The 12,007-nt window shown below is 60.3% G+C and overlaps 1 long non-coding RNA gene across 1 annotated transcript; it reads left to right on the top strand.

Moving 5' to 3' along the window:
* The first annotated feature begins 1,229 nt into the window (after nt 1–1,229).
* LOC308257356 lies at nt 1,230–4,111 on the top strand. The gene is made up of 3 exons (XR_013961561.1): nt 1,230–1,348; nt 2,025–2,800; nt 3,858–4,111. It is a non-coding gene; the product is annotated as an uncharacterized lncRNA (long non-coding RNA).
* Nucleotides 4,112–12,007: the final 7,896 nt, after the last annotated feature.

Here is a 12,007-nt window from a genome sequence, read left to right as displayed (position 1 = left end):
TGAATAATGCCTGAAATCGACCTGAAGTCGCACGTCCACGCTGTTAGCAACTTGTTCATCAGTGAGCGGGTGCACAAGACATGAGTCCGGGAGCCGGACGTGGTTGCCAGTGGACACAGAGGGACGGGGGGCGGGGGGCGGGGGTGCAGCTCGTTTTGATGTGCAGACGCTGGTGGTGTGACTGTTGAAGTTTGTCCACGTGCTCCGGACGCGGCTGCCGCCCCAGGAGCGCCGGAGCCGGGAGAGGCTCGCGCTGCCGCCGTTGAGCTTGCCAGCCACGAGCCCGGCGCCTGGTGCCCGTCGGGCAGCTGAGCGGCGCTCCGTCTCCTGAGAACCCTGCCCCGGCCCGGCAGCGGGCTGGCGTCGAGGCACTGAATCACCTTTCCTCCTGGGCTGAGGGCCACATGTTGAGTGACTCCCCCTCTCCGCCTCCCCGGGGCCTGCCAGCTGCTCTGCACACTTTCACTTCATCATGGGGGTTTGTGGGGGCTGCGAGGGGGCGGTGGGGGGCTGTGAGGGGCTGTGGGGGTTGTGGGGGCTATGGGGGTTGTGGGGGCTGTAGGGGGCTGTGGAGGGCTGTGGAGGGCTGTGGGGGGCTGTGGGGGGCTGTGGGGGTTGTGGGGGCTATGGGGGTTGTGGGGGGCTGTGGGGGTTTTGGGGGGCTATGGGAGTTGTGGGGGTTGTGGGGGCCGTGGGGGGCTATGGGGGTTGTGGGGGCTATGGGAGTTGTGGGAGGCTATGGGGGTTGTGGGGGCTGTGGGGGTTGTGGGGGGGGTTGTATGGGGCTGTGAGGGGCTGTGGAGGGCTGTGGGGGGCTGTGGGAGGCTATGGGGGTTGTGGGGGGCTGTGGGGGTTGTGGGGGCTATGGGAGTTGTGGGGGGCTATGGGGGTTGTGGGGGCTGTGGGGGTTGTGGGGGGCTGTGGGGGGTTGTGGGGGCTATGGGGGCTGTGGGGGGCTGTGGGGGGCTATGGGGGTTGTGGGGGGCTGTGGGGGTTGTGGGGGCTGTGGGGGTTGTGGGGGGCTGTGGGGGTTGTGGGGGTTGTGGGGGTTGTGGGGGCTGTGGGGGTTGTGGGGGCTGTGGGGGCTGTGGGGGTTGTGGGGGTTGTGGGGGCTGTGGGGGGTTGTGGGGGGCTGTGGGGGGCTGGGGCTGGTCTGCAAGCAGAAGCTGTCACAGGAGCCACTCCCACAGGACACTCACGCAGCTGCGGCGTCAGATGGGAGAAAGGCCACAGAACACAGCGCTGCTCACTCGTCAGTGTCCACCCGGGAGCCTGAGGCCCCTTTGCCGCCATGAAGCCCCCGCAGAGAGAGCGTGAGGGGCCGGCGGACGGGGCGGGGAGCAGAGAGGTACTCAGCTCGGGGGCAGGGGGTGACGAACTGGGAGGGAAATAAGGAGAAGCTCTCAGCGCCCCGCACGGTGACCCCGTGGCAGCCGCTGTGAGGACGCGCTGCGCTGGCTTTATTCTCAGCCACTGTGCTCGGTCCCCACCTGCTATCACGGGGGGAGGTGCGTGAGCCCCCCCCCCTCCGCCCCCGTCCACGAACTGCCAGGGCAGGGGGGACATCAGGGGCCGGGAAGCGGGGCGTCCGCGGGCTCAGACCTGAAGCCGGGTCCTCAAGATGAATGGGGAGCATCTGGCGGTGCCGCCGTGGGCCGGTAATGATGCCGGCGTGGCACGCCCAGATGTGAGCGGGCATCCCGCAGCTGTCCTGCTGGGAGCTGCAAACCCCCGAACATCTGGTGCTGGGCTCCGAGAGACGCTGCTCCCTCCCCCGCCGGTCCCCCCTCTCTCCCAGAAAACGCGCTTTCTCCCTCCCTCCGTGGTGTTGTCCGGCCCGGGGGTCGCTGCGGCTCGGGGACGCCCACCCCCTTCTCTGGGGTGTGGAGGGGAAACTCGTGTGGTCGTCTGCATTCACGGCCCAGGGGGGCGGGGGGGGGGGAGGCTGTCACACGAAGCCATCTCCTGAGGTTGGATGAGAAGAGCATTTTAGCCTAAGACGTCACCCTTTCTGGCCCACGCAGCAGAAGTGGCCGGAATGAGGGCGCCCCGGGACGCAGCGCGCTGGGCAGAGGAACGCCTTCGACGTCCACGTGTCCATCCCCGGGGACCCGTCAGCATCGTCCACCCGCGCAGAGAGCACGCTCAGTGCCGCCGGCGGTCCAGGCCAAGGCTCCTTCCACGCACGGCGCCTCGGGCCTTCGGGGTGAACCCCCAGACACACCAAGTCCTAGAGCGCTCGGCACGGCGACCCAGCATGTCTGGGAAGTTTTCCCAAAGAAACTGTCGTACGTAGGGAACAGGACGCGGTGCGAACTCGGCAAGGGGATCTGACCTCTAGGCCCGGCGTGGCCAGCAGTTAGATGCCTGCGGCGCCTCCACGCCCCCGAGCGGGCTGCGGCGTCCAGCGTCAGGAAGCAACGGAAACGGTACTGACCGGCCCCGCACCAACACGGGACTCTCTCCTCCGACACGGGGGAAAGCAACACGCAAAGCTGCTTGCACACGGCGGTCGGAATCGCGTCAGCTCGGCCTCTGCAATGACCCAGAGCCGCTGCTCCAAGCAGTCACGGTGACGGTGCTTGCGGGGAAATTGCGGGTTTTCCTCCTTTCTCTGGTCTAGGGGCTTACAAAGGGGCTCACGGCCCGCGTCAGTAAAGGGACAAAGAACACGCACCCTCGGGTGTGACCACGGCCAGGGGTTTGGGAAAAGCAGCCCCACGAGCTGGGGCGTGTCCCGCACCGAAGCCAGAGCCAGCATCGGGAGGGGACCCACGTCTCCGCCACAGCCCGCTTCCCGGTACTTTCTCCGAGCTTGTAGGCAGGCGTCCTCAAACGACGGCCCGCGGGCCACAGGCGGCCCGCCGAGGACATGGATCCGGCCCGCCGGGGGCCGCTGCCTGTCCTGCTTAGCAGCCGACGCGTCCCGGGCCCACAGTGCGCATAGGAATGTGTTCATAGTTTTTTTTTTAAACTATAGTCCGGCCCTCCCACGGTCTGAGGGACAGGGAACTGGCCCCCTGTTTAAAAAGTTTGAGGACCCCTGGTTAGACCCTCTGAGCGTCTTTTCCGGTTTGCCTTCCTCCCTCCCATCCCAAAGGCAAAGCTGTTTGTACATGACGGTCAGACTCACCTCAAAACGCGGCATCCGGCCCGGCCAGCATGGCGCAGGGGTTGAGCATCGACCTAGGAACCAGGAGGTCAGGGTTCTGTTCCAGGTCAGGGCACATGCCCAGGTTGTGGGCTCGATCCCCAGGAGGGCGGTGCAGGAGGCAGCCGATTGATGATTCTCTCTCATCACGGATGTTTCTCTCGCTCTCTCCCTCTCCCTTCCTCTCTGACATCAACAAAAATCTATTAAAAAAGAAAAAGAAAAAAAACTGGGCACCTGAACATGACCCAGAGCCATTGCTCCGAAGCAAAGAGGCTTGTATGTGCCCTTCTTCTTCCCCACGCCCTGCCAGGTGCCCCCACGCCCTTTTCTTTCCGTCTCAGCTTTGCCCAAGCGAGGACTAGCTCCTGCAGCCAGGCCTCTCCCGCCTTCCCTCCCTTTGTTTTTCTCTCTACTTCCTTCCCTCTGTCACTGCTTGCCATTTTCTTCTAATTCTATCTTCTTTAAAAAACATTTTTTTCATTAATTTCAGAGAGGAAAGGAGAGGGACAGACAGATAGAAACATCCATGATGAGAGAGAATCATGGATCGGCTGCCTCCTGCACGCCCCACACTGGGCATGGAGCCTGCAACCTGGGCATGTGCCCTGACCGGGAATCCAACCTGCGACCCCTCCGTCCACAGGCCAGTGCTCTATCCACTGAGCCACACCGGCGAGGGCTGGAACAATTATTATTTGTTCAGGTTTCACAGGTCGATGTTCAACCACTGAGCCAGGCCGGCCGGGGGGTCTGATTTGATCTTCTTACGCCAATAGCTGGGAGAAGGAAAACCCAGCGCGGGCCAAAGAAGCTCTGAGACCTTTGGGAAGATGCAGTCCCTGCTGACCGCCTCCCCCGCCAGGACACGGCTTGGCGAGCAAAGTCATGGCCGGGCCTGTGACGTTCAAATCCCAGCTCCTGGGGAGGCTCTGAAAGCCTTCACTTACGTTATTTTAATCCAAATGTGCGTTTCAAATGTAGGACACCTACTTCATACTCTCCCCTCCCACCTCCTAAAGAAGTACACATTTTTTCATGTAAATTGAATGCATAGTACCTGTTAAATGTGCATACATGTAACGTGTGTGCACAAATGTAATACATGTAAATGCGTATCGCATCGCATTTTAGGTAAATTCCATGTAAATTGTAAGTTGAGAGACGTACACATTGTTAACACATTGTGAACGTGTGCTAACTAAGTGGATCGTTTTGTGCAAGTTTGAAACAGAGGTTTCCCGTGACCGTGGCCTCTAGGGAAGGCTGTCGGGCTGCCCTGGGGGGTTATAAACTCAGCCTGTGGGTGGCTATGTCGATAAATTGTGTAAGAAGTACACCTCAAAGCACATGAGTGAGGGACCCATTAAATGCCCAGTGAGGCCGGGACCTGCTGGGACCTCCCGGTGCAGGGCAGGGCGCTGTGCTATAGTGAGCGGGTGGCCCCGGGCCCGGAGGTGGTTTCAGCTCCTCCTAATGTCCCAATTGCTTTTCGGGTGACTTTTCTCTTAGAGAAACGGGAGCACTTCCCAGAGATCATCGGTGACCCAACGTTAAATAAAACCTCCTGCTCTTCTTCCTGCATGCGCCCAGGTCGGGTGACCGGGGTCGTCTCCCAGGACGGCGAAGCCAGCTGTCAGCCGGCGGGCCATTTCTGCTGAGGAGCCTGCAGACTGCCGATTCGCTCGCTGTTAAAACGGATGGACTTCACAAAGCTAATTGTAAGTTTGTGACAAAACAAGTGTGTGTCCACAAGTTATCATTTCACCGGCTTTCTACATGGGGTGTCCACTTAGATTCCATTTGAAAGTATAAACGCTTTGCTGTAAAATAGAATGATGGACAGCTTCACCCGCTTCCTCCTTCCCTCCTCTTCTCTGCCTCACTAACAGCCCCTGTTTTCCAGGCTGTTCTCCCCCAGCCCTGCTCCAGGCCCAGCCTGCCCTCTCAACCCTGATCCAGGCCCAGCCCCCAGCCCTGCTCCAGACTATGCCCCCAGCCCTGCTCCAGGCCCAGCCCCCAGCCCTGCTCCAGGCCCAGCCCTGCCCTCTCAACCCTGATCCAGGCCCAGCCCCCAGCCCTGCTCCAGGCCCAGCCCTGCCCTCTCAACCCTGATCCAGACTATGCCCCCAGCCCTGCTCCACGCCCCGCCCCCAGCCCTGCTCCACGCCCCGCCCCCAGCCCTGCTCCACGCCCCGCCCCCTCATCCCTGCTCCACGCCCTGCCCCCAGCCCTGCTCCAGACTCCGCCCCCCAGCCCTGCTCCACGCCCCGCCCCCAGCCCTGCCCCAGACTCCGCCCCCAGCCCTGCTCCAGACTCCGCCCCCTCAGCCCTGCTCCACGCCCCGCCCCCAGCCCTGCTCCACGCCCCGCCCCCTCATCCCTGCTCCACGCCCTGCCCCCAGCCCTGCTCCAGACTCCGCCCCCCAGCCCTGCTCCACGCCCCGCCCCCAGCCCTGCCCCAGACTCCGCCCCCGCAGCCGTGCCCTCTCAGCCCTGCTCCACGCCCCGCCCCCTCATCCCTGCTCCACGCCCCGCCCCCAGCCCTGCTCCAGACTCCGCCCCCCAGCCCTGCTCCACGCCCCGCCTCCTGACTGCCTGCTGGACTCCCTGGAGCAGAGCAAGCCGAGCCCAGGCCTGGCACCCCGTGGGCTGCCGGGGGTCCCTGTGCTCTCCCTTCCTGCGAACCCACAGGCACTCCTTCCCTCCTCCCTGACCCGCTGGCATCTCGTTTTCATTCCACACGCATCTCCCTGGTCTTCAGCAGGTTCGCCCTCATCTCAGCGTTATCGCTGCGGACAGCGGACGCGCATTCATCAGCAAGGCCCCCATCGCTCCAGGTTCTTCACACTTTACCGCGCCCCGGGGCCTCCTAACTAACGGACCCGAGAAATTAATAAACCTCCCTCCCAGCTCACCTCATTCATGTCTGTCTTTGTAACCCATTATCCCCGCGCAGCGTCAGAGACCACGCGAGGGGGCAGCGGTCACCCGCTCGCTCCCTCCCTCTGTCCCCAAACTGGAACAGCGCCCCCCCCGCCCCCATGGCAGCAGCAGCAGCGGCCCCGGCCCCCCTGGGAGTGTCTGTTCCCGGCTCCAGGGCTCCGAGGACCGAAGGCGAGGGCGGGAGAAGGTGCAGGCTTCAGCTCCAGGCCATTAAGGCCCATTAAGCTGCTCCCCCACCCCCACCCCCACCCCGCACCCCCTCCTTGGGCACCCTAGTAAATCTGACTCATTAGCTCTGATGTTTGGGGACGCGGTACATTAATCACTGCGCTTGCACGCGCTTTGTGGGGGCTGTTGGTCACGGTCTGCAGCCCTACTGCTGTCTCCCCCGCTCACTTCAAGGTACAATCCGGTCGGAGATACAGATTTCTGCAGGTTCGCTCATTACGCACAGCGCCGGCAGCTGGCGAGCGTCTTTTGCGATTCATCAGAGGCCTCCCCGGCCACCTGCTCTCGCATCCCGCCAACAGCTGGCACCGGGTAGGCACCATAAGCTACCACCTCACACAACAAATAAATACAAGGGTGCGCAGACCGGTGAATTAATACCGGGCACTGTCAGCCGGGAAGCACTGCTTCTCCACCGGCCCCCAGGGCATGGGGCCCTCCAGGGAGAAGAGAGGGAGGAGGGGGGAGGGAAGGGGGAGGGGAAACCCCCAGAACTTTGGGGGGAAATATTTGGCTATGGGAGCACCACGCCAGTCAGGAAAAGGACGCTACACGGGCTGGCTTGTGGTTTGGTACAAGAGTGAGAAAAGGGAGATCGAATTGAATTGCCTGCGGGTTGGATTTTTTTTTGGGGGGGGTGTTATGTTTTGGGGGTGTGTGTTTTATCTGAAAAAGCCAGAGGTAGGTTTTGTGGGCTCGAGGGAAGGCCACCAGATGTCCCAGGATTATGAAGCCAATCCAGCCCTCACCGTGTGGCTCAGTGGCTAGACAGGGGTCCTCAAACTTTTTAAACAGGGGGCCAGTTCCCTGTCCCTCAGACCGTGGGAGGGCCGGACTATAGTTTAAAAAAAAAACAACTATGAACAAATTCCTATGCGCACTGCGGGCCCGGGACGCGTCGGCTGCTAAGCAGGACAGGCAGCGGCACCCGGCGGGCCGGATCCATGTCCTCGGCCGGCCGCCTGTGGCCCGCGGGCCGTCGTTTGAGGACGCCTGAATCGGCCCACGGACTGAAGGGGCCTGGGTTCGATTCTGGTCAAGGGCGTGTACCTTGGTCGCGGGCTCATCCCCAGTGTGTGTGTGGGGGGGGGAGGCTGCAGGCGGCAGGCGATCGGTGATTCTCTCTCATCATTGATGCTTCTCTCCTCTCTCCCTCTCCCTTCCTCTCTGAAGTCAATAAAAATATATTTTAAAAAAAATACTCCCCTTTAAGAAGCCAATCCTTGTCTCCAAGACCGTTCCTACTTTAGATGTTTGTGGCCTTTACCCCCGTGTTTAATGCTGACCGTGACCCCTGGGCGGCCGTGCCCTCCTCCAGCCACCCCCCCATTCCCCGGGCCCTGCACCCTGAGGGGAGGTGGCCCCCGTGGGAGCCGAGCCTGGCAGCCGGGAACCCGACCACGGCAGGGGGCTCCGGGGCGGGCCCTTGAGGGATTTCTAAAGTTCACCACAGACAGCCTGAGCCTTCCCGGAGGTCCACGGGCACCTGCCCATCATCCCGGCCGAGTCCTGTGCGTGTCACCAGCACAGCTACGACGCTCCCAGACCATGTGGCTGGCCCCCACGCGTCAGGCTGCACGTACGTAGCTGCGTCCCTCGGCTTGTCCCCGCAGCACCGTGTACTTCCGCGCAGGACAGGCCCCATCCGTGCGCTTCACCCGTCGGAAGCGTGAGTGACGCTGTGCAAACCGCTATTTTCATCTCATGGCTGGCTGAATTCTAACCGTTCTTGCGGCTTTCAATTTTTGTTGCTTTTTTTAGCACGAGTATTTATGGATTGAGTTCGCGTGGAGAGGTACGTCCCGTGCTAGCAAACGGAAAAGTTGAGAAAGCAGCTACGCCGTGCTTCCTCCGTTTTCTTGCTTTAATTCCTCAAGAACTACTACGAACTGGCTGCCCTTGTGCGGGCCAGGACCCGGGTGGTCGGCGTCGACCTGCAGGCTTGTCCGAAACACGACACCCTGACTCAGGACGCACATCCCAGCGGTTAAGGTTCCTGAGTGACTAGAGCAGGGGTGGGCAAACTTTTTGACTCGAGGGCCACCATGGGTTCTTAAACTGGACCGGAGGGCCGGAACAAAAGCATGGATGGAGTGTTTGTGTGAACTAATATACATTCAAAGTAAAGGAGCAGAGGGGAGAGCAAGAGAACCGGATAGAACAGCCGGATCCGGCCCGCGGGCCGTAGTTTGCCCACGGCTGACCTAGACCGCTCTCACCTGCCCCGGTGAAGGCACCCGACTTTCATAGGCTAGAGTGTGCATTTCTCACGGAGGGGAAAAAGACATTGGAACCATCAGCTAGCCTTCCGGGGGCGGGGGGAGTAAATTTGGGTCCTCACTGCCTAATTCCTTATGCAAAACTTCAAGTTCAGAAGAGAAAAAAAAAAAATGGGTAAAAGAAATTCAGTTCTAAAGGAGACATTGCTAAAATTTTAAAACGGAAATGCTTACCAGCCCTGATATGCTACAATAATCATATAAATTCCTATGAAAAATTGAACCCCAAACAGGAAAAAAAATGCAAATTGCACGAACAAACACTTCAGACATGAACAACTCAAATGGCCCAGACATGGTGCATCGTCCCGCACACAGAGAGGTCTCGGGTTCGATTCCTGGTCAGGTCACCTACCCAGGTTGTGGGTTCCATCCTGGGAGGAAACCAATCGATGTTTCTCTCTCACATCAAGGTCCTTGGGTGAGGATTAAAAGCAAAGTAAATAGATAAACAGATAAATTAAAAGGTGTTTCACCAAGTCGAATGAAAGTCACGTGCGTGTGCCAGGACAGTGGGAGGGAGGACTCAGGCCGCCCGTGAGAGGCGCTGGTCCTTATGACAGGCGGCCTGGCCAGGACCACAACTCAGCTGTGAGGCAGGGACAGAGCTGGGCAGTCACAGCGTGAGACCCGCTCCGTTTCCCGGGTAAAGCTGTCGCGAGGCCCAAGGAGGCAGCGGGTGGGACAGGAGCTGAGTGTGAGCCCCAAGGGGAGTGTGGCCCTCAGACGGTCATGCACCCCGGCTGGAATCCTCGGCGTTCTCCACCCGCTGCTGTGGCTCTGCCCTCATTCTCGGGCGGGTCCTCGGCTGCCGCGCCACGCGACACGCGACACGTTCCGTGCCGTCAGCTGTGATGCTGGAAGCGGTGGCAGCGGGAGGGGGACCTGCGGCCGGAAGTAAGAGAAGCCCCATGACAAGGGAGCTGGGGCGCAGGCGTTAGCGCTGAAGTCAGGACGCGGCCGGAAGATGACCCCGTAAAAGCCAGACTCACGTCCGTCAGTGATTCCCACGGTCTCGGCCCAGAATCCTTCAGGGCCCCCGCGGAGCTCCCACAGCCGTCCTCGCCTCGACGGCGGCAACGCTCAGCCGGCATTCCACGTGGCCTGGCGCGCATCGGCGCCCTAACGGATGGTGCCCACGCCACCTCCTGCACCCGCCCGGGAAGCGCCCACTCCACGCAGTCTCCCCCCCCCCCGCTCCTCCAGGGCCCGGGAGCACAGGTCCAGGCCGCCTCCTGCTGCGGCGACCTCAGCGGGACGATGGCGTGCCTCTCCGGGGCATCACTGCTTTTCTTTAAAATATATTTTTGTTGATTTCAGAGAGGAGGGGAGAGGGAGAGAGAGATAGAGACATCAGTGATGACAGAGAATCACTGATTGCGGCCTCCTGCATGCCCCTCACTGGGGATCGAGCCTGCAACCTGGGCATGTGCCCCGACCTGCCTGGAAATTGAACCGTGACGTCCTGGTTCGTAGGTCGACGCTCAGCCACCGAGCCACGCCGGCCGGGCGGAAAGGTGCATCATCTTTGTACTAACGTGCTGTCATTACGTTCCCAATGCTCTTTCGTCCACCGCGTTATTGACGTCCACCCAGCCGTCCTTCTAGTGGCCCGAACTCAAAGCCCGTGGTCACCTCTGACCTCTCTTCTTCCTCCTTCCCGTGTGTGAGCTCTGCCTCCAGTGTTGCTGACCGCCGTTCTCTCCTCCTTGCTTCCACACAGCACGCCCGTACGCTGAGGCCCCATCACTCCACACGCTCTCTTGATGCAACAACTCCAATGATCTTTATGATCTGCTTCGACCCCCCCCCCAAGTCCGCCTTGTAGCCAGGGTTAGAGTCAGGCCGGTCTGGCTCAGGGATGCCTGCCTGACGCCCAAATGCCTCCAGAAGCCTTGGCTCAGGATCGCTTGAGGCACAGCATACTCCCCGTTCAGGTACCAGCATCTCCCTCCCTCTCAGCAAATAGTTGATTCGTGCCCCCCTTCATTTGCTTTGGCAACACTCTGCACCCAGGAGTTTCCCACTTGCCTTGGTGGCATTCCGTCCCGTATCCCTTTATTAAACACTTAGAAGATTCGTGCAAGAATAGGCCTTCCTTCCGCTGGCTGCTGGCACCGGCTTCCCTCCAGCACCTGGACCCGGGCCTTTGCTCCGGCCGGAGCTGCCTTCCACCTTTGCTCCGGCCCTGCCACCCTCCTGTAGCTCCCTCCATCCCCCGTCATGGTGACGACACAAGTATCCCGGCCCGGCTACCGCCATCTTTATCGCATCAATTTGCATATTCCCTCCTTATTGTCTGTGGACACTTCCATCTTTGTCGCTGAGTGATGGTCAGTTTGCATATTCCCTCTTTATGAGATAGGCTGTAAGAACTTACAAGACAGAACATTGTTACCATCTCCCCAAAACCCAAATCAAAATCAAAGCCCTTCTCCAATGCCACACATTCTCCCGTGCCTTTATTAACGTGTCTTTCACCACAGGTAACGTCTCTCTCCCTTGACCTCTCCCGGGAGGGTTCAAAGCCATCGGCCCCGTGTTCAAGTTCACTGCGTTCCACTCTAACTCCCCTGTTTGAACACAAGGCCACCGAGGGGAAACGCAACGCCTCACTCGTCCTCCCGCCCGCGCGTCTCGGAGCCGGTGCCTCCTCTGCACGCGTTTGCCAAGTGAGTAAACGGGTAAACAGCCTTGGTTAGAACTGGAACAAAGTGGAGAATGTGGGACATGGATGGGAGGCATCGCCCCAGCTGCCGCTCAGCGCTGTTAATTACACGATCCTTTTATGGAGCAATTCGCGGTAATTCGTACAGCCATTCCCCCTTAATAAGACCCATTGTGCGCCATAAAGCAGTAACTGGGACGCAGTCTGTATGCCACATACATCACGGTTCTCCTTAGCACGTTCCTCCACACCCATAATCCCATCATTATCACTATCGCCCTCGGAAGGCGGGCCGCGCGCATTAATCAGGCCTGCTGCCATTCCCTCGCCAGATTTTCTGCAGTTTTATTGTGCTTTTGGACATTTTAATTAACTTGGAAATTTAATTTTGAAATCTAACCTTACGAGTGCTCTGCCCCCGCGGCAACCCCTCCTCCTCGTGCATCGCCACTGACCACGTGAGGACGGGGTCACCGCTGCGGAAGGCGCCCGAGGACGCACGCCGGCTGGCCGCAGCCCCCCTGCTATTCCTAAACGGGATGAGAACAACGATCCCCAAATCGAAGGCGGGGGGAGGGGCTTTCTGTTGCTTCGGGAGGTAAAAGACGTATCATTTCAATTACCCACCACAGTGGCTCGTCAGCTACCTGCTCGCGCAGAAGCTCAGCAGCGTTGGTTAATCAGTGCCTGTGCAGGGGTGGGCTCTGCCGTCCCCACGTGACAAGCCGAGGTGCAC

Source organism: Plecotus auritus (assembly GCF_963455305.1).
Source record: "Plecotus auritus genome assembly, chromosome: 8".
In the NCBI taxonomy this organism is placed as follows: Eukaryota; Metazoa; Chordata; class Mammalia; order Chiroptera; family Vespertilionidae; genus Plecotus; species Plecotus auritus.
This window is presented reverse-complemented; position numbering and strand designations above follow the sequence as displayed.